General features: G+C 41.7%; 1 protein-coding gene across 7 annotated transcripts in view; it reads right to left on the bottom strand.

Moving 5' to 3' along the window:
* The window catches only part of Runx1t1 (RUNX1 partner transcriptional co-repressor 1), a 150,644-nt gene that overhangs the window by 73,712 nt on the left and 51,305 nt on the right, over window positions 1-25,627 (bottom strand). The window lies entirely within an intron of this gene.

The raw sequence follows: 25,627 nt of genomic DNA, 5'->3' as shown, positions 1-25,627 counted from the left end.
GCATTCAGAGGCTGAGATGGGGTTGGGGGTTGAATGTTAGAGGGGAGCTTGTATTCTGCAGTGATGAGGCTAGCCTTGAACTTGTGTGGACTGAAGTTACTAGGTGGGTGGGTGGTGGGAGGCATACCTAGTTAATGATTCCTCAAAGATGAATGATGTGGGAGTTGGCATGTTACAAATTTGGAGCCAAATTAGCTTCAGCTATCTTAGTTTGCACCTGTTTCTGACCTAATATCCTTGTGACATATCACCTGAAACCTTGAGTGAACAACTGTAACAGGACAAGGTAATAATATAATCAGCTGGCATCTGAAACCCAGAGCAGAGATTTTTCCTCTTTGCTGTAACTCAACTTCCCATCATCTCTACCAATAAATCTGAAACATGACTTTAGACTTTCTTTTGTTCTATAACTATAAAATCTTCATGAAACATTTGCCACATTAGAATATGTTATTTGGGACAAACTGACTCATGTTCTGGGCCATGATAACCCCCCTTTGATGCCAGAATAAACTACGCTGTCCCTGTGAAGTCTGTGTCTGTGCGGCCAGTGCTCTCTGGCCACAGCATCTTCTGTAGTCAGGATGACAGGGCAGCCTCAGTCCCTCTCGCGTTCATTTGAACTGTTCCTGCACTTTAGCATTCACTTAAACAATGCAGCCCAAGCGCAGGTGCACAGCTGTAGTTCCAGCTAACGAGGAAACTAAAACTGGAGGATCGCTGGAGCCTGGAACTCAAAGCCAGCCAGAGCAGCACAGGGAGACACTCGGTTGTAAAGCATCTGCCTAGGCACTTACCTCAATAAGGCCTGATTCTCAGTATAGTAAAAGATTAAACAGACAAAAAAACCATTCAAACCAGGGCTGGCAAGATGAGTTATCAGGTAAAGGCATTTGCTGCAGGAGCCTCATTACCTGAGGTGGATCCCAGAACTCATGTAAAGGTGGAGACATACCAACTCTATGGTGTCCTCTGACTACCCATCCCCCAGTCATCCCAGCTAAGGTGGGAATTCCAGGGTAAATCACACACACACACACACACACACACACACACACACACACTCACAAGTGCTTTATATCCTAATTATAGGCTCTGGTTACTTCTCTGCTTGGAATGTTAACAATAGTTTCCTTTCACTCTGAGAACACAATCCAAAACCCTCTAAATGACCTGCAGGGAAGCTAGATTTTATCTCTGCTCTCTTCTCTTTATCTCACCTCACACCTCATTGGTTTAATGACTTGCAAATTTTTCTGGCTTCCAGGCTTTTCTCTCTGCCTGGAGAACACAGATCAGGTCAAACCCACCAAACAAAGAAGGTGTCCTTGATGGCTCCCCCAACACTAAAACTGAAAAACGTAATTCAAGATAAGGAATGAGATCTGTCTGAAGACTCCCAGAGCTTCTCTAGGACTAAACTGAAGCTCTGTAGAGGGGGCCCCTCCCACAGGCAGAATTCTTAGGGGTGGCTGGCCTTTAAGGTGTACCATGGAGAGATGAAAAAGCCCATGAACAGAACTGCCAAATGCTGGCACTAGCTATCCAAACGGCTTCCTGAAAGCCTCCAGATGCCCGTTTTAAATGTGATAGAGAAGGCCACTGGGCTGGGGCATGCCCTACCCCACACAGGCCACCAACTGGGCCTTGTCTGAAGTGCCACCAAGAGGGACATTGGTCAGGTGACTGTCCCTGTGCACCTCGTGGCATGGGGGCATCAAATGAAGACTACCCTCTGGCTGACTTCCTAGGCTTGGCCTTGGGCAATGATTGAAGGTGCCCTATCATGTCTGACCACAACCATTCCTGTTCCTCTTCCCCTAATAAACTCTTATAGTGGGTTTTGCTGTGCCCCGAGGCTTTTCTCCCACAGTAAACAGTGCTGCTTAATGAATAACACAGTGCTGCATAACAACTAACAATAACTATATAATTAGTTGCCTCCCATCAGACTGTAAAGTGCTGCAAGCCAAGGCACATGTTACATTATGAATCACACATCATAATCAATTCAATCCCAAAATTTATCACAAGGTTTTGGGCCATAAAGGTGAATAAGAATTTTCCCATTTAAAAATCCAGATTTGAGGGCTGGAGAGGTGGCTAAGTAGTTAAAAACAATGGCTGCTCTTGCAAAGGGCCCAGATTTGGTTCTCAGCTCCACATCAGACAGTTAGTGAACACCGCTGACTGAGTGATTCTGACACCTTCTTCTGTCCTCTAGGGCCAATAGGCTTACATGTGATGCACATAGGCACTCAAATATCCACTGAAAACAGAAATAAACAGATCTCTAGTAATACCAACATAAAGGGAGACCAAAGCAGTGGTATTTGTTATTCCTTTTTAGTTTCTTTAATAAGAGAAAAACAAAAGAACAGCTGTTGAAAAACCTCTCTAATTTGTATTGCTTATAATTCATTGGTTTCAGCCACTATTATTCCTTCCAGATCACTGGACTCAAAAGACAGATTCAGCTAAGCCTGATGATTCACACTTGTACTTCCTGAAGTATGGAGGCACAGGTTAGAGGATCTCAAGCTCAAGATCAGCCCGAGTTACATAGGGAGAGAGACCCTATCTCCAAATACCAAAAGCTGGGCGTAGCTTCGGTGGCAGAACACTTGCTAGCACGCGTCCCCAGCACCACAGAAAGCCAACCACCAAAACAAACCCCAAAACAAAAACCTTAGAGAACTTGGTAAGCTATGCTTTCATTTTGATTGTAGGATTTTTATTGCCTTCTTGATTTCTGCAATGAGTTATTATCACTCGACGGTGTCCTGTTTAGTCCCATGAACTTATATACTTTCGATAACGCTACTTCTGCTGCTTTATATCTCTATTCCACTGTAAACAGAGTGTACTGGAAGTTTGTTTGTTTCAACCTTTCTTCATCTGTTGGGACTTGGTTTGTGTCCTAATAAGTGACCAGTTTTGGAAGAAGCTCCATGGGCTCTTGAGAAGAATGTGTATTCTTTGTTGTTTGGGTAGAATATTCTGTATTTTCCTGTAGGTCCTCTCGACTTATGACACCCAGTAACTGCTGATGTTTCTCTTCTTAGTTTTTTTTTGAGATGCTCCATCTATTGCCACTCACTTCTTTTGGCTGCCCACCATTAACTGCATGGGAAGACCCTACTCCTGAAAACAACACATATGTTGGTTGCAGGACATAGAGAACTCAATCTCAAACTGGCCAGGAAACTTTCCTGCTGAGTACTTTAATAGAGCAGGAAGGTGCCTTGAGGGCTGTTGGAAGATGAAAGACATGATGGCCTTATTCAGCACTAGACACCACATGCTATAATATCAACCAAGCAAAATGTACCACTGGTAAAAGAGGGACGTGACTACTACAGAGCTATTCAACTGCTTTTTGTTTACTGGATTCCAGATTTGCTCCGAAGAGAAAGCAAAATCCTGGTACTGTTACCTGGCCAAAGGCCTCAAATGGGCTTATGTGGGCTTGCTAGGTAGTCATGTTGTCAAACTATCATCTAAATATTTATGTTGATCCCATAGATTTGAGCTTCTCTCAGTGAAATCATTTGAAGTCATTTTCTTGTGAATTCTCCAGCTGTCTTCAGTATCCATCTTCATGTCCTGCCTCCTTTGACCTGTTGCCCACTTCTTACGCATTTCCCCCAGCAGGAGTACAGTGAACTGGGATCTGCCTCTTTTTGCCTTCTCAACTGGCTTTTCCCCTGACACGGATGTTCACACCTCCAGTGACAAGTTCTGCCAAGGACAGACTATCCAAAAGGCCTGACCCCATAATCTCATTATTTGCTTTAACATATCTATCTAGACAGCCACTGACAGGCTAATTCAGAACCAAACCCAATGCCTCCTTTGGGAATCTGCTGCCTCTTCAGATATTTCACTTCTGGGCTTTGTACTAGTTTCCAACCAGCCAACTAAGCTCCAAGCCACAGCCATCCAATGACTTCATGACTCTATCATCCTCCTGGGTCCAACTCATGCCAATATCCCATCAATTCCACTTCTGCTACCATAGGATCCTTCCTCAGTCCACAACAGACATGACCTTTAGAATCTACTTAGGCACTGCCCTGTTCTCCCCTCTTCCACTCATCTCTGCCCAAATCCTTCACATCTGGAACAAGAGTTCCAAAGTGTGACTGGCAAAATCAACTTTTAATCCTTGTACAATTAAACAGATTTCCAGAGGCTCCTGAGGGGCTTTCATTTCCAGCGTAGAACACTCAGCATCTAAACATAATAATCAACCTGAAAATAGTTTGCTACATTAAACCATCTAAAAGTAAATAAATAAATAACACTATCAAGCTATGCCTTCTATCCCTGTCCTGTATACACTATAATATTTATAGTTAACATATTTCCCAACAAAATGCCAAGCAAATTTTTTTTCTGGAAGTTGCAGATGCTTTGAAAGTTAATTTGAGCTGGGCATAGTGGCACATACCTAGAACCCCAGCACCGGAGCTAGAATAGAGAGAGGATAGTCAGGAGGAACTCAAGGTCATGCTCAGCTAATTATGAGTTCAAGGCCAGTCTGTGCCACATAACAACCTATCTCAAAAAAAGTTGATTTGAAATATAAATTAAAATATTAAGGAAAACTTTTAAAGTAAATTATTATAAATTCAGCTTAATTTTTATTAAATTCATGATAAAATTACAATTTCAATAATCTGCTGTTAGTATAGAGTTGGATAGCAAAAAAAAAAACCAAATAAAACAATTTAACTAAACAGGAAAAAAAGTAAGTTGAGAAATCAATATATAGTACCTAAAATCCAGTATGTAATAAAGATGACTTTTTGCCAGGTATACTGGAACATCCCAGTCAACCCAGCACTTGAACAAGGGGTTCACAAGGTCAACGCTAGCAACTTTAGCTCAAAAATGAAAGAAATATTTAAAACAACAACAACAACAACAACAAAAGACTTCTTGCATTATGGCTTAGTGGCAGGGTGCCTGCTGCTCTTTCGGAAGACCTGAGTTCAGGCCCCAGAAGCCACACCAGGTAGAACACAAGCACTAGTCACTCCAGTTCCAGGGTCTCTGACCCCACTGCCAGCCTCTGATGGTACCCTCACATATGCATACTGTCACATAGAGGAACTTACACGCACACATGATTATATTTCAAGAGTTCTTTCCAGGGCACATGCCTATAGTCTTAGCAGTCAGGAGGTGTCAGTGGAAGAGTCAAAGATCAAGTTCATCCTTAGCTACATAGTAACCTCAAGGCCAGCCTGGGCTACTACATGAAACTGTCTCAAAACACCCAAATGGAAAGGAAGGAGGAAGAAAGGGGGAGTGGGAAAAAAAGAAAATAAAAAACACATTTTTACAGTAAGTTGTAAAATTTCCTATATACTATTAGATCACAATTTGTAAGTCAATCTCACAGCAGCCTCCATTACACCCCATCTCACCCTCCATGCTTTCAGTTACCACAGAAAGTTCAATGAATAAACCAGCCATAGGCTTTTAAATTGTATGGCTTTATAAATAGGAGGGCAATGACATCTGGCAGCCTCCAGGTGTGTCCCATCCTGCTCTACCCAGATCTGAATCACTCCTTTGAGCAGCATATCCAGGCTGTATATGCTAACTGCCCATGGGTCACTTAGTAGCCTTATTGATTTTCAGGCTGACTGCTTAACCTCTTAGTAACTTCAGTCTTCCACATGATGCCAATCCATGCCCCTCACTAACTCATTGCAAACATTTGTGCCATCTCATAGCATCCCAAGAAGAACAGAGTCTAAGATATGTTGAGACACCGGTCACATAACTTCTGTCCTATTGTTACAATAATTTTACCATTAGTTATTTCTACCATTTAGCCACACATAATTTCTGAGTTAAACTACCTTAGGTGTAAATGTAAAGAAGAAATACAGTGCAATGAATGTAGCTTGATTATAACTACTAACAGGTGTCCACTAAGATCCTGGGAACACATGCCCCATGGGTAAGGCAGAACTGTTACACACAAAAATCACACACTACCTTATGAATAAAAATTGTAATACAGATTAAAAAAAAAAAAACAAAAAACATAGCAGCCAGATCTGCCTATAATCCTAGCACCCAGGAGTCAGACAGGAGGTTTGTCATGAGTACAAACCAGCCTGGGCTACATGGTGAATATGAGGTCACCCTGGCTACAGAGTGAGATTGCTTCAGGAAACCATTACATGGGTCAGAAAAATGACTCAAGGAAAGGTGCTTGCCACCAACAGTGATGACCTGCACTTGATCCTCAGGGCCCACACCGTAGAAGAAGAGAACCAACTCCTATAACTTGCCCCACAAACTCCACACATGCTCCATGCCAAGACACATACACAGATATGCACAGACACACAGACACATGAATATAAATTTTAAGAACAACATGTATATGCACATATATATACATATATATATATGTACTTATTTAAAGACATTTATTAAGTAGAATAAGGAGATCTAACAGGTTTTTTTTTTTTTTAAAGATCAAACCAAATATGTCATTTACTAATAAAGGTATCACAAACAAGTAAAAATAAACAGCAAACAGAGAAAAATATTGTTTGGTATGTGACAGTAATGGATTGATAATCTTGATCTATAAGAAGTACAAAATGCTCATAAGAACTATAAAATATATAAATGATCAAAACATGTACAAGTTCTTAACTTCAGACAGAGGTAGTCAATAAAAAGAAAAGCAGGGAGGTGGGCTTTAAGGCAACCTAAAGAGTGTGGAAATGCTCCAAGAAGTCAGCTTGGAACAAAGATTCCCAGTACTTTTGAATATACTAGTCGGAAACAGAAGAACCTTGAGACAAGAGAGAAGGCTCAGGACTAAGTCTGGCCACAAGAGTGGGAACCCACATGGTAAGAGGTAACTACCCACAAGTTGTCCTCTGACCGCTACTCTGGGGCATGAATACACAACCACATAAAATAAATAAGTACATTATTTTTAAAATGCCTTAACCAATTATTGCAGTGTATGCCTAGAATGCCAGGATTTGGGAGGTACACACAGGAGGATCAAGAGTTCAAGGTCCTCCTCTACTAAATACTGAAATTAAGGCCAGCTTTAGGTACATGAGAGTCTAACTTGAAATAAAATAGACTCAGCCTTGAAAAGGAGAAAGTGCCGATAATTCAACAGTGCCTGTTTATTACCAGTATTTACTGAGTAAAAGAATTAATGCTGGTATAAGTCATAATCACAGTCATGCACAGTAGAAGATAGGGAGGGAAAGAATTGGAGAGCTACAGGAGGAACCCTCAAATTACTAGAGCATCATGGGAACCAGATGGACAAACAGATGGCTAAAGTCCTCCAGAGCCATTCAAGGGACATGCACAACAAAACAGAACTCTGAGGCAGTGGGTTCTTGAGGCCCGCCTGGCAATGCAGTAAGCTCTTCACAAACAAACAAAGAAGCAACATGAAGCTCCAGGAAGCAGCCTCCCTACAGGCAGTAGTTTTCAAAGGCAAGTGAGGGCAACCTGTGCACTGATTTAGCTAAAGCCTCTTTAGGAGAACCTGAAAGCTGGTATTTTCTATGGAGATTGCTCTTTGGTTTGGCATGGCATCCATGTAAGAGATCAAATCCATAAACTCTGAGGTGATTTCAGTTTTGCACAAACACATTCCCATGCCTGGGGATCAAACTCATGTCCCAGTGAAAGCCAGCCAGTGCTTGATCATCCAGCCATATTCAAGTCCCATATCCATCAACTCTTAATAGAGTCTCTGGCCCAGTTAATACTTTGCATAATATAATTTTCCATGGAAGTCCATGACCTTACTTTAATTAATAAGGTAATTCAGAGAAGGTGCCCTAATTAATTAATTGCTCTCTGAACACTCCCTGAAGACAGATGCTTACATTCTGTTTACAAAAAAAAAAAAAAAAAACAACTTGCTTTGGGGGGCTGGAAAGATGGCTGTAGATGGTAAGGAGCTTGCTTCCAAGCATGACTACCTGAGTTTAATCCTTGAGACCCACAGGGTGGAAGGAAAAAAGCTACCTCTGCAAGTTGTCCTCTGACCCGCCACCCCAGACACCAGGACCAGGACTTGCACGCACATGCCCACACGGAGGTATGAACATACACACACACACACACACACACACACATTTAAAAAAAAATTTATGTAATTAACCTTTATTCTTGTCTTTTTTGGTTTTTTCGAGATAGGGTTTCTCTGTGTAGTTTTGGTGGCTGTCCTGGATCTTGCTCTGTAGACCAGGCTGGCCTCGAACTCACAGAGATCCGCCTAGCTCTGCCTTCCGAGTGGAGTGCTGGGATTAAAGGTGTGCGCCACCACTGCCTGGCTGTAATTAACCTTTTTTTGAAAAAGAAAATACATATACCCAAGAGTATATAAGTAAGTCTATTTTCATCCCTCTAATTTCTAGACATCTTAAGAGTGCAAAATACATTTTGATATCCAGACTACTGGGGAACCTAAAGCCATAAAATTCTGGCTAGCTACAGTTTGAGTGACACATTTTTACAATCCACATGCTACCTCAAGTTCTAGAGACATGTCTCAAGTGAATACATAAATAAATTTCATATTAATAAGGCCTTAATGTAGCCACATCTGTATTTATACTTTAAATGTGGGTAAATAAGTTATTAAATTAAAATGACAGTCAAAATTCCTTTCCACTTACCAGGAATCATTTATATTTTATATAACACTAGAGATGTCTCTGGGCTTACAAAGACTTACAATGGGGGAGTCAAGGCAGACACTGATGGACAAGCACAAAGTGCATCCGACTCATCAATGAAGAACACTGCAGAGTGGGATTCCGTGAGGACAGTATCAAGAAAACCACCCGCATCATTCTTTTTGTCGGGTAAATTAATCACAAAAGCAATACATGTCTAAATGCAGAAAAGGCTGATCTCAATCTCAGGCTCCCATGTTATCATCAACATTAGAAATTTGAATTGAAATGTCTCGCAACTCACCCCTAAGAAAAATCTCACCACTATTTCCTTACAAAACAAAGTACTTTTTTGGACATGATGGGCACTGCTGCAGAAGTCCACTCTGAATGTGAATATCAACAGTCTTTGAGTAACATCAAGGAAAAGAAAAGCCAGAAGCCTGTGTCCTAAGAGCTCAGAGCAGTACTTTAGGAACCTTTTCCTCACAAAGACCAGTGTGGCATGCCTGCAATCCCAGCTACTCAGGAGGCTCAAGACAGGAAGGAAGCAGGTCTCAGACTCGAGAAACCTTGGATCAAAATGAATGTTTAGGAAGGGCTGGTGAAGTCACTCAGCAGGGAAGTTCTTGGCTAGTATGAAAAAGACCTGGGTTTGACGCCCAGAAATATACACAGACATACAGACACAGACACAGACACACACAGACACACACAGACACACACACACACACACACACACACACACACACACTTCCTTCTCCTCCCTGTAGGACAGGATTTGTAAGATCAAATAAAATATTTCAAAGCTTATCTTTCTCTGAAGAAAGTTATGGAGTGGAAGAATCTTGGGCTAGCAAGAGAACCCTAGATTTTGTCCTATTAGGTGGTATGTTATATGAGTTTCCTTTGGCTGATTCTAGACTAAAGTGAGAGGTTGATTTACCTTCAGCACTGCCATGCTTTTTGTTAACCTTCTTTTCAGAACCTGCCTCTATCCTTTTCACCACCAAGAAATCTGGACTGCTCACAACCCCTAGCTATAATAGAGCAGGCTGTTGCTGGGCAGTGGTGGCACATGCCTGTAATCCCACCACTCGGGAGGCAGAGCCAGGCAGATCTCTGTGAGTTCGAGGCCAGCCTGGTCTACAGAGCTAGTCCAGGACAGGCTCCAAAGCTACAGAGAAACCCTGTCTCAAAAAACCGAGAGAGAGAGAGAGAGAGAGAGAGAGAGAGAGAGAGAGAGAGAGAGAGAGAGACAGAGAGAGACAGAGAGAGAGAGAGACAGAGAGAGAGACAGAGAGATTGAGAGAGAGCAGGCTATGAGAGTGTGGAGCTGCATGGCTTTCCCAAATGCCCACTTCTAGAACTACAATCATTTGGATTCATTCATAAAAGGGTGGTGAGTAACAATAGTACACACACACACAAACTCAGAGAGAGACAGAGTACAGATAAAGAGAGCATCTTTTTCTTGTAAAACAAAAGCCATGCCTTTGAACTGGATTGGGATAATGGGACAATAGAACAGAATCACCAGAGGTATCTAAAAAAAAAAAAAAAAAAAAAAAAAAAAAAAATCACCTCACCAATGTATGAATGCAAAACCCTCATCCAGAACATCAGTATCCCTTAATGCAGCAACAAGAACAGATGCTGGAAGGCTGCTTTGAGGGGACACAGCAAGACCTTTTAGGACCTTCTCAAAAGCTATTTGTCTTCCTGGAGTGATGCATGCCTGTCGATGCAGTTACTCCCAAAATGGGTGCAGGAAGATGGATGCCACTGATTTATGTGGAGAGAGAGAGAGAGAGAGAGAGAGAGAGAGAGAGAGAGAGAGAGAGAGAGGAAGGAAAAAAACAGACATCATCACATTAAGAAAAATGAGCATGTTTTTGTCAGGTTTATGTCTTCCTCTCCACAAAAGCACCCTGAGTGTTCAGTCCAGCTGTAGTTCCAGTTACCATGATTAGACACACAATGTCTTTCTCCACCTTAACATGAAGGGCCATTGGTTAGAGGTCTTGCATTCGGCTTTCAGCGAATAAAGTCCACTCCGACCACACCCAGTTCCCTCCTAGCAGTCTCCTCTGAATTGTGAACTCCAGTGCCTACAGAATGCTCATTCAGGAACCCAGTATACACTAGACAGTACCCCCCTCTCCATAATTGGCTGTGCCAGCCTGGTGGCTCTTTTGCTTTGTTGTCACTCTATGAGGTGCTCAATGGTCTCCTGGCATCTTACAGCAACCATGGTTTTCACACCTTTGTTTCTCTCACAGTATTTAGAAAACTCAACCCTTTTTTCCCCGATCTCTTTTTCTGGATTTCAGAAACCCTCTTACCTGTGGGCACCACCTATCCCAGCTCAGCACAAGGTCTCATGCACCAGCCCCATGAGTGAGGGAGGCAAGATTCTAGCCCAACAGGATAACAATGGAGAGTTGTTACAAACTCCAAAGGAACAAGAACGTGTAACACACCAGAAAATGAATAGAAGGATAGCAGCTGGCGTTTGCCGAGGCCCAGTTACAGGAACACTGTGACAAAAAACAGGATGTGGGGACTAAAGAGGCAGGTGAGAAGGAGATGGAGCCCTGAGCCAGGGCTGCTACCTGTCACCTGGAATCTCAGCACTTAGGAAAATGAGGCAGGAGGATTGATATGAGTTCAAGGCTAGATTAAGCTACACAGAGTCTCGAAAAACCAGAACACAAAGACAGCAATAGAAAAGAAATCGAGGTGGTGGGCTCGCCTTTAATTCCGGCACTTGGGAGGCAGAGGCAGGTCAATTTCTGTAGTTTCAAGGTCACCATGGTCTACAGAGTGAGTTCCAGGACAGCCAGAGCTGTTTCACAAAGAAAAGAAATCCTGTCTCGAAACCACCCCCCTTCACAAAAAGAAATAGAGAAAGGAAGACAATGGAGAGAGCGTGAAAGAAGGCACAGGAAGAAGAAGAGGGGTAGGGAGGGAGAGGGGCAAGAGTTACTAGGACTTTCAAAAGATGCCTCAGCTATAGGTCAGTGGTAAAATTCATGTTTAGCTTGTGCACACTCCGGGTTATATCCCTAACTGCAGAAACAAGAGGAAAAGAGTTAATGAGCAATAGTGTTTTGTTACTTTTGCTCTTTGGCTCTTTTGGGGGACCTGCCCCCCAGCTCCCAAATAATCACACACAAGGAGTCTTAATTCTTTCTTGTAAATGCCTGGCCTTAGTTTGGCTTGTTTCTTGCCAGCTTTTCTTAAATTATCCCATCTACCTTTTGCTTCTGGGTCTTTTCCTTTTCTTACTTCTATATAACTTGCTTTCACTCTTACTCCGTGGCTGACTGGGTGGCTGGCCCCTAGCATCTTCCTCTCCTTATTCTCTTGCTCTTTCTTCTCTTCCTCCCAGATTTCTCCTTCTATTTTTCTCTCTGCCTGCCAGACCCACCTATCCTTTCTCTTGCCTTGCTATTGGATGTTCAGCTCTTTATTAGACCATCACCTGTTTTAGACAAGCAAAGTAACACAGCTTCACAGAGTTAAACAAATGCAACATAAAAGAATGCAACAAGCCGGGCAGTGGTGGCGCACGCCTTTAACCCCAGCACTCGGGAGGCAGAGCCAGGTTGATCTCTGTGAGTTTGAGGCCAGCCTGGTTTACCAAGTGAGTTCCAGGAGAGGCGCAAAGCTACACAGAGAGACCCTGTCTCGAAAAAACAAACAAACAAAAAAATGCAACGCATCTTTGTATTACTAAACAAATGTTCCACAGCATAAATGAATGCAACACATCTTAAAATAATATTCTACAATACAATATCTAGCATGAACCAGAACAGCTGAGCCAAAAAAGTCATGGAAATTGGCCTTGGTCCCTCACACCTGTAATCACAACACTCAGGAATTCAAGGCAAGAAGACTGTTATGGTACAGATGCCTATGGATCTACAGCCACCCCTCCAGGTGCAGAGGGTGTACTGTTTTGCCACCAGAGACTTCACTCTGCCAGTTATTTAGTCCATTTAGCCCTCCTTCCAGAAACTACCATTAAAAGGGAGTGGGAGCTGGAGAAATAGCTTAGAGATTAAGAGCACTAACTGTTCTTCCAGAGGATTCAAGGACAGTTCTCAGCAACCACATCAAGATGCTCACAACTGCCTGAGACTCCAATTCCAGTACATCCATTGCCCTCTGGTCTCTTCAGGCACCTGTCTGTCTCAAAGAAATATAGAACTGACACCAGAGGTTGTCCTCTGACTTCCACATGGGTAACATGACATGTATACACCCACACATGAACACACACACACACACACACACACACACACACACACACACCTAAAAAAAAAAAAAAAAGAAACCAAGAATATGAAGAAAGGAAAAAAGTAAAGGAATAAGAGAAGGGAAAACACTGAACCTGGGAGTAGAGCACACCTATCACCCCAGCACTCAGGTAGCTGAATGTCTTATATTCAAGAACACAGTGAAATCTTGTCTCAAAAAAAAAAAAAAAAAAAAGAGAAAGAAAAGAAAAGAAAAACTCCTCTTAGCATAAAGGTTGTCAAACATAGGAATCAACCCCAGTGCCTACCTACCACAGGCTAATTCCAATAAAGAATGAAGATACATACATGCATACATATGTATGAAGATACACATGCATATCTTCCTACATACATAAGGAAAACCTGTTCAGTCTGTATAATGTTACTTGTATGTATGTTTCAAGGCTGACCTTTTGGGTTTGGATAACAAATTAATGTGTTCTTTTTATTATTTCTTTTATTTTTTGATATTATAATATAACTTTATCTTTTCTCCCTCTAAACCCTCTCATCTACCCTTCCTTGGTATCTTTTAAATCCATGATGGCCTCTTTTTCCATTAACTGGTGTTACACTGCATAATTATGTAACTCTGTCCTTTGTTTTAGAGACATCTGATCTAAACCTGCCTAACAGTTCCTCCTTCTTCTCCCTCGCACTCCCCTTTCTCTCTATAGAACACACTTTCCTCCTGAGGGATCACTCCCAGGTTTTAGCAATCACCAGTGACGTGAAATCAAGATTATCGGTAGATGTGTGCCTCTATTCACTAAGCCTATGACCTAACTCCCAGGTGATTACCTCAGCAGACATTGAATAAACCTGAAAGTTTAACACTTTATCTACTCTTGAGTATTAATCTCCAATCTGAGTGATGGCAGCCAGTTGCCTAAATCCCAGCCTAAAGTCACCCTAGGTACCTCTGCTTCTTAGGCCCTAGATGTACATCAACTGGACCCTCAACATCGTACTCTACTTTCTTCTCATGGGTTCCACATTATTCTAAGAAAGTCTACCCAGCAACATGGCCAGATACAGTTATATACACCTGTAACCCTAACCCTAAGAAGGCAGAGCCAAAAAGCTCATAAGTTCTACATAGTAAGTTCTAGGCCAGCCAGGGCCATATAGAAAGACCTATCTAAAACCAAAAAGTATAAAAAAAAAGGTGGGGCTTCTGAGTGATAAAGTATTTCCTAGCATGTCAAAGGCAAGGCCCTAAATTCAATCCTCAGTATTGGCTGAGTATGGTAGCAACAAGTATTTTTAATTCTAGATCTTGGGATGTATAGGCAAGAGGATCAGGAAGCCAAGGTCACTCTCAGCTATATAGCAAGGTTGAGGCTAGGGCTTGTTGCATGGCAAAACTTTTCCTGCAGAGATAATGATGCTCAAGTCTAATCTGTGTAGACAGAGAACTCGTGACAGACAAAGTATGGATACCACCAAAGTCCAACTTGGTGAACCAATGAGTTTTATTAGGGTTACTTACAGGAATGTGGGTGAACAGTTACTTACAGGAGCAGAAATGACTCAAAACAGCTTCATCACCAAGGCCCACGCCAGCATCTCAAAGCTGGGGACCTAGAGCACATTGCACAGCCTGCAGACAGCTCAACAGGTTAGAAAATGTCCTTTCCAGGTGTCTCAGTTAGTCTAAACCTCTACCAGATAGCTCAGCTGGTTTCTGCTTCTTCTAGGCAGCTGGTCTAGTCTCAGTGCATCCTGGTTTGTCTGAGTCTTCTTTGCAGCTTGGCTTCTAAGAGGGACTCTCAACTTCTGTTGTTTACTCTGGCAGGGAGGAGCCTATAAAATATGGCCAGCTTCAGGATCTTCCTTAACCTACTTTTGAGGTGTTTTCCTTCCTGTTTAAAGAGCTTCCCTGCAGGATGGAATCGTGGAGGAAAATGACACAACAGAGCTACATGAGACAATGTCTAAAGGCTAAAATCTGAAAAGATAACCAGTACTGCCAAATAAATAAGCAAATAAAATATACTGACATAACCCTGCTAGTTAAAAGTATCTAGTGGCTTCCCTTCCTAGACTTCTCATCTATAAGTTAAAGGTGAGGTCTTCTATCGATTGCCCACCATGTGTGTTCCGACATGCTAGTTGGTGCCTGAACATTCCCTAGCTTTCAAATGGACGAGAACTACAAAAAGAACAGGGTAGTGCAAGAAACAAAGCAAACATCACCCCTTCTGTGAAGTTTCTCCTAATTACCCCACCTCACATTCCAATTGCAGGGTGGACCATTCCTTTCCTTTATACTCTGCTCTGTATGCACCTGTTTGCAGGTTTAGCATCAGGCATTACAATTCTGCCTGTGCAGATACGTGTCTGTTATTAAGTTAAAAACAATACAAATATGAAGCACTTACTGTATGCTAGGAATAAACTCAAATCCCAGAAAACAGCAGCTAAAACTACAACCTCAGGATCTGGACATTCTCCACCCACTCACACATACAAAAGAAAAATGTAAGCACCCACTGATTAAATAAACAAAGAATGGCCACTTCCTTATTTGAGCACGCTGAGATGTTTGGATTCAGGCATATGTGTCACAAAGACAAGACTTAGGGAACCACTATATTTTCAATCAAATTATGTGGGCATTCTCCCACTCCTTCTTCCTTACATCTTTATTATTTGTATCCAGATAACTGATTATCCATACCTCCTCAGTCATGCCCAGTTCCTGCTTCTTTTGCAAGGGCACATAATTCTTTGTACAAAATTGGTGGGTAAATATGGAAAACAGAGTGCTCTAGGAAAGAATTTTAATCCACAGACATTCTCAGACCTCTTTGCCAGCCTGATTATAGAGCAACCCACCCCTTCCAAAAAAATCATTTCTCCAAAAAGTTAATTTTATTCAATTTTAAAATTATTTTAAAAAAACTGACATCCATTTTCTAAGATTAGCTGAGGTATCCTCAAGTGTCCCCAAACTAACTTTGTGGAATCTCTTCAAAAAATGATTGAGTTAAGCATGGTTCTGCACTCCTGGGATCGCAGCACTTGGGTGTCGGAGGCGGGAGACTTCTGTTACACACAGGGTTTAGAGGCCAGCCTAGGATAAATGAGACCCTGCCACAACCCTACCTCCAAAACAAACACTGTAAGACACTTTTGACCTCATAACATTTAACATAAATTTTAAATAAATACAGTATAAGGATTTCATAATCTTATAGTAACAAACATATATGTTACTACATTAAAGATGTTACATATGACATTTTTAGCCATGTTTCCTTTGGAGTCTTAAAGGATTCTTGTTAAAGCAGTAATGTTTCAGTCATCATAATTAGAAGAACCTTAAGTTGAATTTGGCTTATTCTCTTTAGGAAATTGGTAGAGATATGGGCAAGCCAGGAAACAGCTGAGCAAAGGCCAAGCCAGTTATCTTAACATATATAAAAGACCTTGATTGACAGCTGTCTGTCTCCACATTTTATGAATGTGAAGATGAACGTGACTGCTGCAAGTTCTCACGGAAAGGTGGTGGGGAAGAGGCCAGTGCCAGACTAGGTTGCAGAATCTATTGGGGCACATGGCTGACAGGACCAAGAGGATGTTGAGTCACCTGTGTCTCTCTCAGGCTCTCAAGAGTATGGGGGTGGAGAAAAAAAGTAAAACCAAAACCACAGAAGGACTCTACTGTCCCTCATCCATCCACAGAGAATGTTCTTGAAATTAGATGAAAAAGTATTATCATCATCTCCTCACTTCCACTGCTTCAGCAACCATTCACGAAACTCACAAGTACTCAACAGAACCAGACCAAGGAAATAGAAGCAGAGAAATGAAGTCAGCAGAGGGCAGATTTGGAAATGACACTCAACTGTTTGATTGCAAAGGCCAAGATTTGGGGGAGTGAAGGGTTGGTTGTGCATTCAGGGTGCAGGAGGACTGACTTGGAATTTATGATGTAGCCCAGAATGGCCTCAAATTCACAAGAATCCTCTTATCTCTGCTTTCCTAGTGTAGGGATTACAGGCATGCATCTCCATACCAGGCAAGGCCAGTGTCTTTCCTGCTGCATTCCCTACCTTCTGCAAACCAATGTTGGTGCAAGCAAGGATACTCAGAAGCCCATCACCCAGGCTCAAGACATGTGCAGCATCTGGACTTTTTTTGTTCAAACCTTTTATTCCAGTAACAGTCACTCAATGAGTCTATGACTCAGTCTCCAATTCCTTCAAGTTTTAAAATATTTCCTCTGTAGATCTGACTTGAAACCTCCTTCTTGAAATTTCTTCTCGGTCTGCAGAAGCAATCCCTGTTTCAGCTTTGTAGACTCCAGGAGGCTCTAAGTAACTTAATGATGGGCTATACTTTCCTATCTACATTCCTGGAGTGTTCAGCAAAGGCTCTTCTGAGGTTCACTTCTTAGTGGTTTCCATTTTAAATTCAGTCCTTGGTCAGGCTAGAGGACAGCAAACTATAGCCCAGTCTAAGTTACATAAAGCCTGTATCAAAATGCCAAAATATAAAATTTTTTAAAAATGAGATAAAGTAAAACAAAATTTGAATCCTGGTGTACAATCTGAGAGTCACTGACATTTAGAGACAATGCTCACACACAGTTACAACTCAGTTACTATGAGATAAGGCCCCATGGTGGCCAAAAAATGTAAATGGGATCAAGGAAATTATACAGATAATTAATGTGTGTCTGTGTTAAACAGGAAGTTGACACTATGGCCTATGCTCTCCCAGAAACACAAATATTTCATCCATACAGGCCCGTATGTGCAATCGTATATCATTTTGGATTCCCACTGCCTTGCAAGGGGAAAGAAACACACTTGTATCTCATATATGACTTCTAACAGAATGACAAGTACTAGAGTAATGTGTAAATGCAAGCCCTTTCACAGTTGCTGGGGAAGCTACTGCAGCAGTCCTTAGTATGCAGACTTCTTATTAGAAAGAGCTTCATATGTTCTCCACAGCATCTACATCACAGCTCACCATGCGTTCAAAACAACACTCCTTAAGCCATAATTTACTCAATTTTTGAGATTATTGCTGTTTGGTTATTAATTGACTTTTTATGTCTGTTTCTTAATTTCTGTACTATTTAGGCTTTATAAAGTACTAAGTAAAAATACTAAAGGAGAGTTAGTGATCGGAGCCCCTACTTATCCTGTAGCCTTATCTCACACTAAGAAATGCTTAAAAGATTCATCTTGCCACACAAAGCACCAGAAAACACAAACCAGGCCAAGTGACAATAACTAAAATAAATGTCAGCAAGATGTATGCATGGGACAATAACTAAAGGAATAAGCAGACATGATGGGGAGGTCACGGCCCTGAGATGTGGCCATCCAAACACCTGATGTTATGACGTCATTCAGGGACTATGAATGCACACAGCAAGGAACTGGCAGAATATTCAGAATGAGGTTTCCTGTCTCTGCCTCATCCATCCTCACATTACTCTTTCTGTTCCTCAGACCACCAGTGCACACAGCAGCCTGCATTACATTCCCAGCACGGATGGCTCGTCCCCTGTAGCTGCATGCCCCTTCTACTACATAACTCCACGTTTCACTCAAATGCCCCTTCTCAGGCCCATCTCAACCTTTCACATGAAATCTGCAACCTGAGCTCTTGTGCTGAACTCTCTGTTAAAATGTGAGACTATGAGGGCAAGGTTTCCCACCTGCCTTGGCAGGTAAAAGCAGTTAAAGTGTAAGTCTGACTGCACGTGCGTGGGTGCGCACACACGCACACTCAGGCATACACACACACAGACAAATTTAAAAGTACACCCAGTAGCTATGAAAAGATGTATCAGGCATTAAGAACTCAATTAGCACAAATGAAAGCATGAGTTACAGAGCTGACCCAACTATAGGCGTTTTTTCTGAAACATGCATCACCATATTTTATGTTCAAACAAAAGCAACCAAACAACATTCATTGCCCTAGACCCTAAAAAATGACTGAGTCCTTGACCTCCAATCATTTGCTCCCAACTACCTCCTAGGTCATCTTAGGACACAGATGTCACAAAGTTGCTCCCACTTACTTAATCGACTTACTAGTTCCAACAACATCTGCTGCACACCTGCCTATATTACACAGATGGACAACAGTGAAATTACAAGTCCAGGAGCTGAGCCTGGGCAGTGGCACAATGCTTTAAGTAAAGATGACCTACAATTCTTTCAAGTTAAGACTCTAGGCTGGGGTTGCATCTTAGGCATAGAACACATGCTTTGCATACAGGAAGCCCTGGGTTTGATCTCCAGCACTCTGAGAAAAGCAAGAAAGCAAAAAAACTTTAGTGCACAGACGAAGAAACATCCACAGAAACAGTGTATGTTGTCTGAGTGTTCAAACAGTGCCACAATAGCAATGTTGCCAAGTGTCTTGTCCGCCAAGTGAAACAGCTCAAATGATCTATTTTCAATAAACAATTAACATCAATTGTAAACATCTTTAATGAATCTAGACTGCTTAAATGAACATTCCATATAGTCTGTTTGTCTGTTTGCTTATTTTTCCAGCCCTCCAAGGATTTCTGCTTTCCTCAATGTCCACAAGAAATCAATAAATGCTATATAGTCCCTTACTGCCTTTCAGTCTTACAATGGGTAAAGTCTTACGTCATCACTAAGAGCCAGTGCTTACATTATGCCTTTATAATGATGCAAGCTTGCCACACACTTCCCCTGACAATGCTGTAAATTATATTGTGAAAGGAAGGTGGGGGCGGGGGAGGGGCAAAGGCAGGTAAGCAAAACCTCCCCTGCTTCATGCTGGTTCATGATGGTAGACCTAACACTTAGGAGGTTGAAACAGGGAAGATAGTTAGTTCTAGGCCAGCCTAAGCTACATAATGAGAACCAAAGAGAAAAGGATAGGAAAGAGAAACATAAGGAGAATAGAAAGTATAAGACAGATGAAAAGAGCAATACTTTTGAAATTTAGCCTGGTATTTTGAATATGACCATTTCATTTATATAAAGGACTGTGTCTAGCATGTCTCGAAATGCATCTTAGGAAATCCAGCCTTGAGGAGGGGACAGAAAGCTGTGTCCACTACTACAAACTGAAAAACAGGTGACAGAAACTGGCCAACGAGAAGGTCACAGTTGTCAAGTAGTAACTAAGACTGAAAATAATCATAAACTGGATATTTAACAAGGAGTGATTACTGCGCTTAACAAATAAGAGGAGAAATCTGGCGTCAAGGTTTGTAGTATTATATTACCTAAGCCAAACAAACTAAAGTGAATGCTCACCTGAGCCAAGTGCAGCAGCCCCCCACCCCCCAGCTTCTACTGGAGGCCCCTTCCTGAGGGCCTCATCTCAGATTGGTGAAGGTACCTGTCTCCCCAATCATGCTGGTCTGTCTTTTTCCTAAGAACACAACTCCTACTGTCTCTGTAAGAAGGCATCTTAAAGAGGAAAATGGGAATGGACAGACAGACTCTAGAAAGACCTATGGAGCTGCACTCAGGCAGATAGGGCAGTCTCCTCTGGATTCTCCATAAAAGACAAAAACCCCTCCCTTCTCAAAGATGGCCACAATCAACTGGCATTTAACTAAGTAAAATGGAAAATCTCTGGACTCAACAGCCAGATGCTTTATTCTCAAATGTGATCCACACTTCTCAATCTTCTATCACCCTGTGTCTGCCCTCTCTTTTTATTACATTCCAGCAAGAACACACAGCAATAAATGTGACTTCTCTCATATAACATGCAGATGTTAGCAGCTCTGAAAAGTGCTACCGGACATCAGAAAACATCTCAAGAATCCCCTGAGTGCTGACTAACCCTGTGTGTCTCACCCACACCGCCTCCCCTCCACATTCTTCAAGTATGACTTGTTGCTCTCAACATTTGGAGAGAAAAATACAAAAAATAAAATACCAACATAGGTGAGGATGAACTCTCACCAAAAACGAACATAAAAAATTCAGTCAACCCACACATTCAGTACTTAGGTCAAAGGCAATAAATAGCAATATTAACTCTATTTAGACATTCAACCCCAGCAACATCTGCCTCCATCTCCAATCCCATAATGCTACAGAAACCACAACACAGTAAGCATTACTTCACAGAATATAAAAATAATGAGGATTATTATTTGCAATTAAGCAACTTATTCACCAAAAAGCTAAGGGATTCTTTACTTGCTCTAGTTGAGTATACTAAAGAATGGTCTTTCAAATCCTTATATCTGATAATCATGCAAGTAATTAATAATCATTTACTACATTAATTTAAAATCTTTGTAACATCCTTCATGTAACCATGATTTTCATCCCAATTCAAAAGTAATGTGTCTTCTTCTTCATGCTATAACTATCTTCTGGGGGGATTGTGTGAGTGCATGTATGCATGTGTGTGTATGTACTATATGTTTATGTACAAGAATAAATGACAGAATGCTAATTAAAAAGTACTAAATATACAGACTCATGAGACAGGTTATGGGTAAGAGACTGCATCTAGTTTATACCACTGACCATGGACTTCACCAGCAATACACTATGAACTATTTACATATTCCCTCCAACCACATTATATTAGGTTTAGTGTATCTCTGGCAGATCAGACACCTACTGGGCACTGGGCTGGATATTTTAGTAAATTGTCCCATTTGATTTTTACAGTCATGCCACGGTTTTAGGCATGAACTTCCCTTTACAAATGTGAGAAGGCATAAGATAAAGGAGGTAAAATGATTTGTGCAAACTCAAACACCAAGGAAATGGCCAGGCTGAAATCAGAGAGAGGATTGTGTGTCTTTGCAGTACATGCTAGACAGAGCACAGTGGCACATACCTGGAATCTAGCATTTGGGGATAGAGACAGGAGAATCATGAGTTCAAGGAGAGCATGCATTACTTAGTGAGTTGAAGACCACCCTGGACATGAGACCATGCCTCAAAAAATTACTCAACTAAACCAAATGAATAAAACAAATAATGAGCCAGGCAGTAGAGGTGCATGACTTTAATCCCAGCACTCAACAGGCAGAGACAAATGGATCTCAGTGAGTTTGAGGCCAGCCTAACTAACCTACAGAGCAAGTTCCAGGACACCCAGGGCTACACAGAGAAACCCTGTCTTGAAAAAGAAAAAAAAATTACAATAAATAATAATCCATGCTAATGCCAATTTAAGTGAGACCCTCCATGGATTTCAAGTCATCTCATTCTTTCATTATTAGTATAACCTACTAAATGGAAGATACAGAAACAGCTCAATTTATCTTCTGAAAAGCCAATTTTGATCCTGTCATTGACTAGCTTAACCCTGTGATGCCTTCCAGACACACAGAGTAATGAAAAACAATAACAACTCAACTCAGCACACTGGGCCAGCCAGCCCAGAACTTGGTTCAAGCTACCCTGCCCTTACTAAATGTCAATCATGCTTGCATCTCTGGGGTGTTACATTTGATATTTCTAGGCCACTAAATCTTCTAGGCACTCAGACCTCAGGAAAAATGTCACTTCCTCCAAGTTACCATCCCCTGACAATCCAATCTAAATGGCTTCCCATGCCACCACCTCAGCCACTCTCTAGCCTGTTTTATTAGCTGCCTTATCCCTCTCCAAAATTACCTAGTGTGTTTCTTTTTAATTGAAGGTTTGTCTTCTCCCATTCCAGATCCAAAGAGAAGGAGCAACTCACAGGTCTTGCTGACTACTAATGTCAGCATCTCTAACAGTGTTGCTCTCAGAGCCTGAGCTCCTTGAAGAAATGGTGGCTAAATGGAGGACTGAACACTGGGTGCAATGGAGAGGTATACATGATCAGACAGAGGACTCATCAGCAAAACTTAGCCCATCTACAAAGAACAGGTGTCTCCTATAGTTGTCTTCTCTATAAATGTTTCCAAGGATTGTGGATCAAATGCCATATTCATGTGATCCAGTACCTTTTGGTTTCCAGAAGAGGAAAAAATTAATTCCTAGACCAATATAATATTAAAATCTACTGTGCCTTCGTCACGGAAAAAAAAAAAGAGAGCAAGGCAGATAAGTTAATGGCGAGATAGGAGATTCTCTCTCTCTCTCTCTCTCTCTCTCTCTCTCTCTCTCTCTCTCTCTCTCTCTCTCTCTCTCTCTCTCCCTCCCCGCCTCCTTCCCTCCCTCCTGTGTTATTCCTCAGAGCGGAAATGCTCTGTTCAGACACAGCTTGGAAGATATAAACATCATTGAAATTCAAAAGCAGTTCTGAAAGAGAGGATGCCTCAATTGGTATGCAAGAGGTGTTTCCTCCCCTGAATACATTATGAACTTGAAGCATGCTAATATGCCATGCTATCATAAGCACCAGATGGGGCAGTAGGCAGTACATGTCCCATCAAACCTCAAGAAGATGTATTAATGTTCATGCTCTTTAAAAAAAAAAAAATCCTCTGCCTGCATCCCAAGACTTGCACATTTCTTAGCATTCAGTCACTTTCTCTCAGCACACAGTCCTCCAGGGCTGTTCTTCTTCAGCAGATGGTGCCAGGAATCATTTCAATCTATTTTATCATGGGAGGCAAAGGCCACAAAGCGTGTCAGACTATGCTTGCTGAAGACCTACCCAGCACAAAAGAGAAAACAGAGGATCTGGGAGACACAGGAAATCAATCTTCCCAGGCAGGCACAACTGAGGAGCCACTTTTTAACTGTGCTGAATGCGTATTTATGCTGAACACCGAAGGATAAGGCAAGCTTCGAGTATTTAATGTGTTTAAATTCTCAAAACTGCTTGATTTTTATTGTGAAACAGGTCTACTTCAATATTCTATAAAGCAGGCTGGCTGACTTTACAAAATTATGAATCATCTGCAGGTGGTCTATATGAGACCGGGGCACAGTAAATGGGACCTAAGTACAATAAAGCCAGGGTTGCTGAGAAGTCACCCAAATACAAAGCATCCAGAAACTGGATGACATGTTCCTCTGTCCCCTGACCTGTAAGATTTACTCTGTGGCACCTGAGTATTTTACTAGAGGCAGAGGCTCTAGATAACTATTATTTGTAGTTGTTCAAGTCTTAATTTTGTAATACATCATTTAAAGTAAATAAACTTCTTTGGTTTTCAGGTGGTTAGGATGTAAACTGACTTACGGTGAAATAAGGCCTATCTCTCTGGAATACATAAGGAGACAAAAGTCACAATTTGTCATACTGGTTCTCCTGTATAACTACACCTGAGAATTCCCTGATCTGTGTCAAACACAGACTGCTGGAATTACTCCAGAGTCTGTTTATTTTCAGGGCTGGGAAGCAAACCTTCAGAGATGCTGTTTCAGTTATCTGGAGAACTGATGCTTCTACCCAGTTCCCAGACAAACATACTGCTGCTGGCCTGTGAAGCTCACTGACAACCTAGCTGACCTTGGTGATTGGCTAACCCTGCAAATGCCATTAATCTGTTCTGTGTACCAGCAGTGAGTGGAGGGACCCTCTGAGGTCAAAGAAGATTGGGTCCTATTGGAGCCAGAGTGACAAGCGGTTGTAAGCTTCCTGACATGGGTGCTGGGAACCCAACTCAGGTCCAGTGCAAAAGCAGTATGTGCTCTCAACCACCGAGACACCTCTCTCTCTAGTCTCATTCCGCCAAGGATTTTTTAAAAAGCACAAACTGAGAGAAACACAGAACCCCTGCCAAATGGACAAGATTATTTTACAAGGTAGATCACACTCTAATAGGCTCTGAAATCCCAAGGCCTTACTCTCTGCCCGCTGGAACAAATACAAAAGGGCAAAAATTTTTATCGAGAGCATTAAAATAAGACATTATGCTTTTCAAGAAAATATATATATCATTTACTGAATGAATTATCCCAGCAGTCTCTCGAGACTCAAGATAAATTTTACCAGCTTATCAAACTGCAACTCATCTATGATCATTGATTTGAGAAACTGTTGGCTGAATTTCCTGTGTAACTGAAAAGATTAAAATATTTTGTTAATATTTGCCTTTTGCGAAAATCTGACTCAGTGTGTCTGTTGGAAGGCTGAGAATGTATACCCATCTTCCCACTGGAGACAAGAATGAAAGAGATATGGCCAAATGGGAGCCACTAAGATGGCCCAACAGGCAAGGTCCTTCCCACCAAGCCTGGAGACCTTAGTTTGATCCCTAGGATGGGTACAGTAGAAGGAGAGAGACTACTTGCACAAGTTGTTCTCAGTCCTCCACACAAACACATGGCATATACACCAACACACACCAACACACACCAACACACACCAACACACACCAACACATACCAACACACACACGATAATAGTAAAATTAAAGCATACAGTTACATATACCTTAAAAAATATAGTTACATGCACCTGTCAAAGTCCTGTGCTTTATTTCTCACTTTGGGTTTACTTAACAAATTAATTTTTTTTAAATGTGGAGCTGAGGATCGAACCCAGGGCCTTGTGCTTGCTAGGCAAGCACTCTACCACTGAGCTAAATCCCCAACCCCAATAAATTAATTTTTAATGCATTATTTATTGTGTCGTGGAGGGTGTGAACACACTGTGCATACATGGGTGTTGGAGAATAACTTGTGGAAAAGAGCTCTTTCCATCTACCACCTGGGTTCCAAATTCAAGTTGTCCATGAGTTTG

This window comes from Onychomys torridus, chromosome 2 (genome assembly GCF_903995425.1).
Source record: "Onychomys torridus chromosome 2, mOncTor1.1, whole genome shotgun sequence".
NCBI lineage: Eukaryota > Metazoa > Chordata > Mammalia > Rodentia > Cricetidae > Onychomys > Onychomys torridus.
The sequence above is the reverse complement of the archived record's forward strand: the minus strand, read 5'-3'. Positions and strand labels throughout refer to the sequence as shown.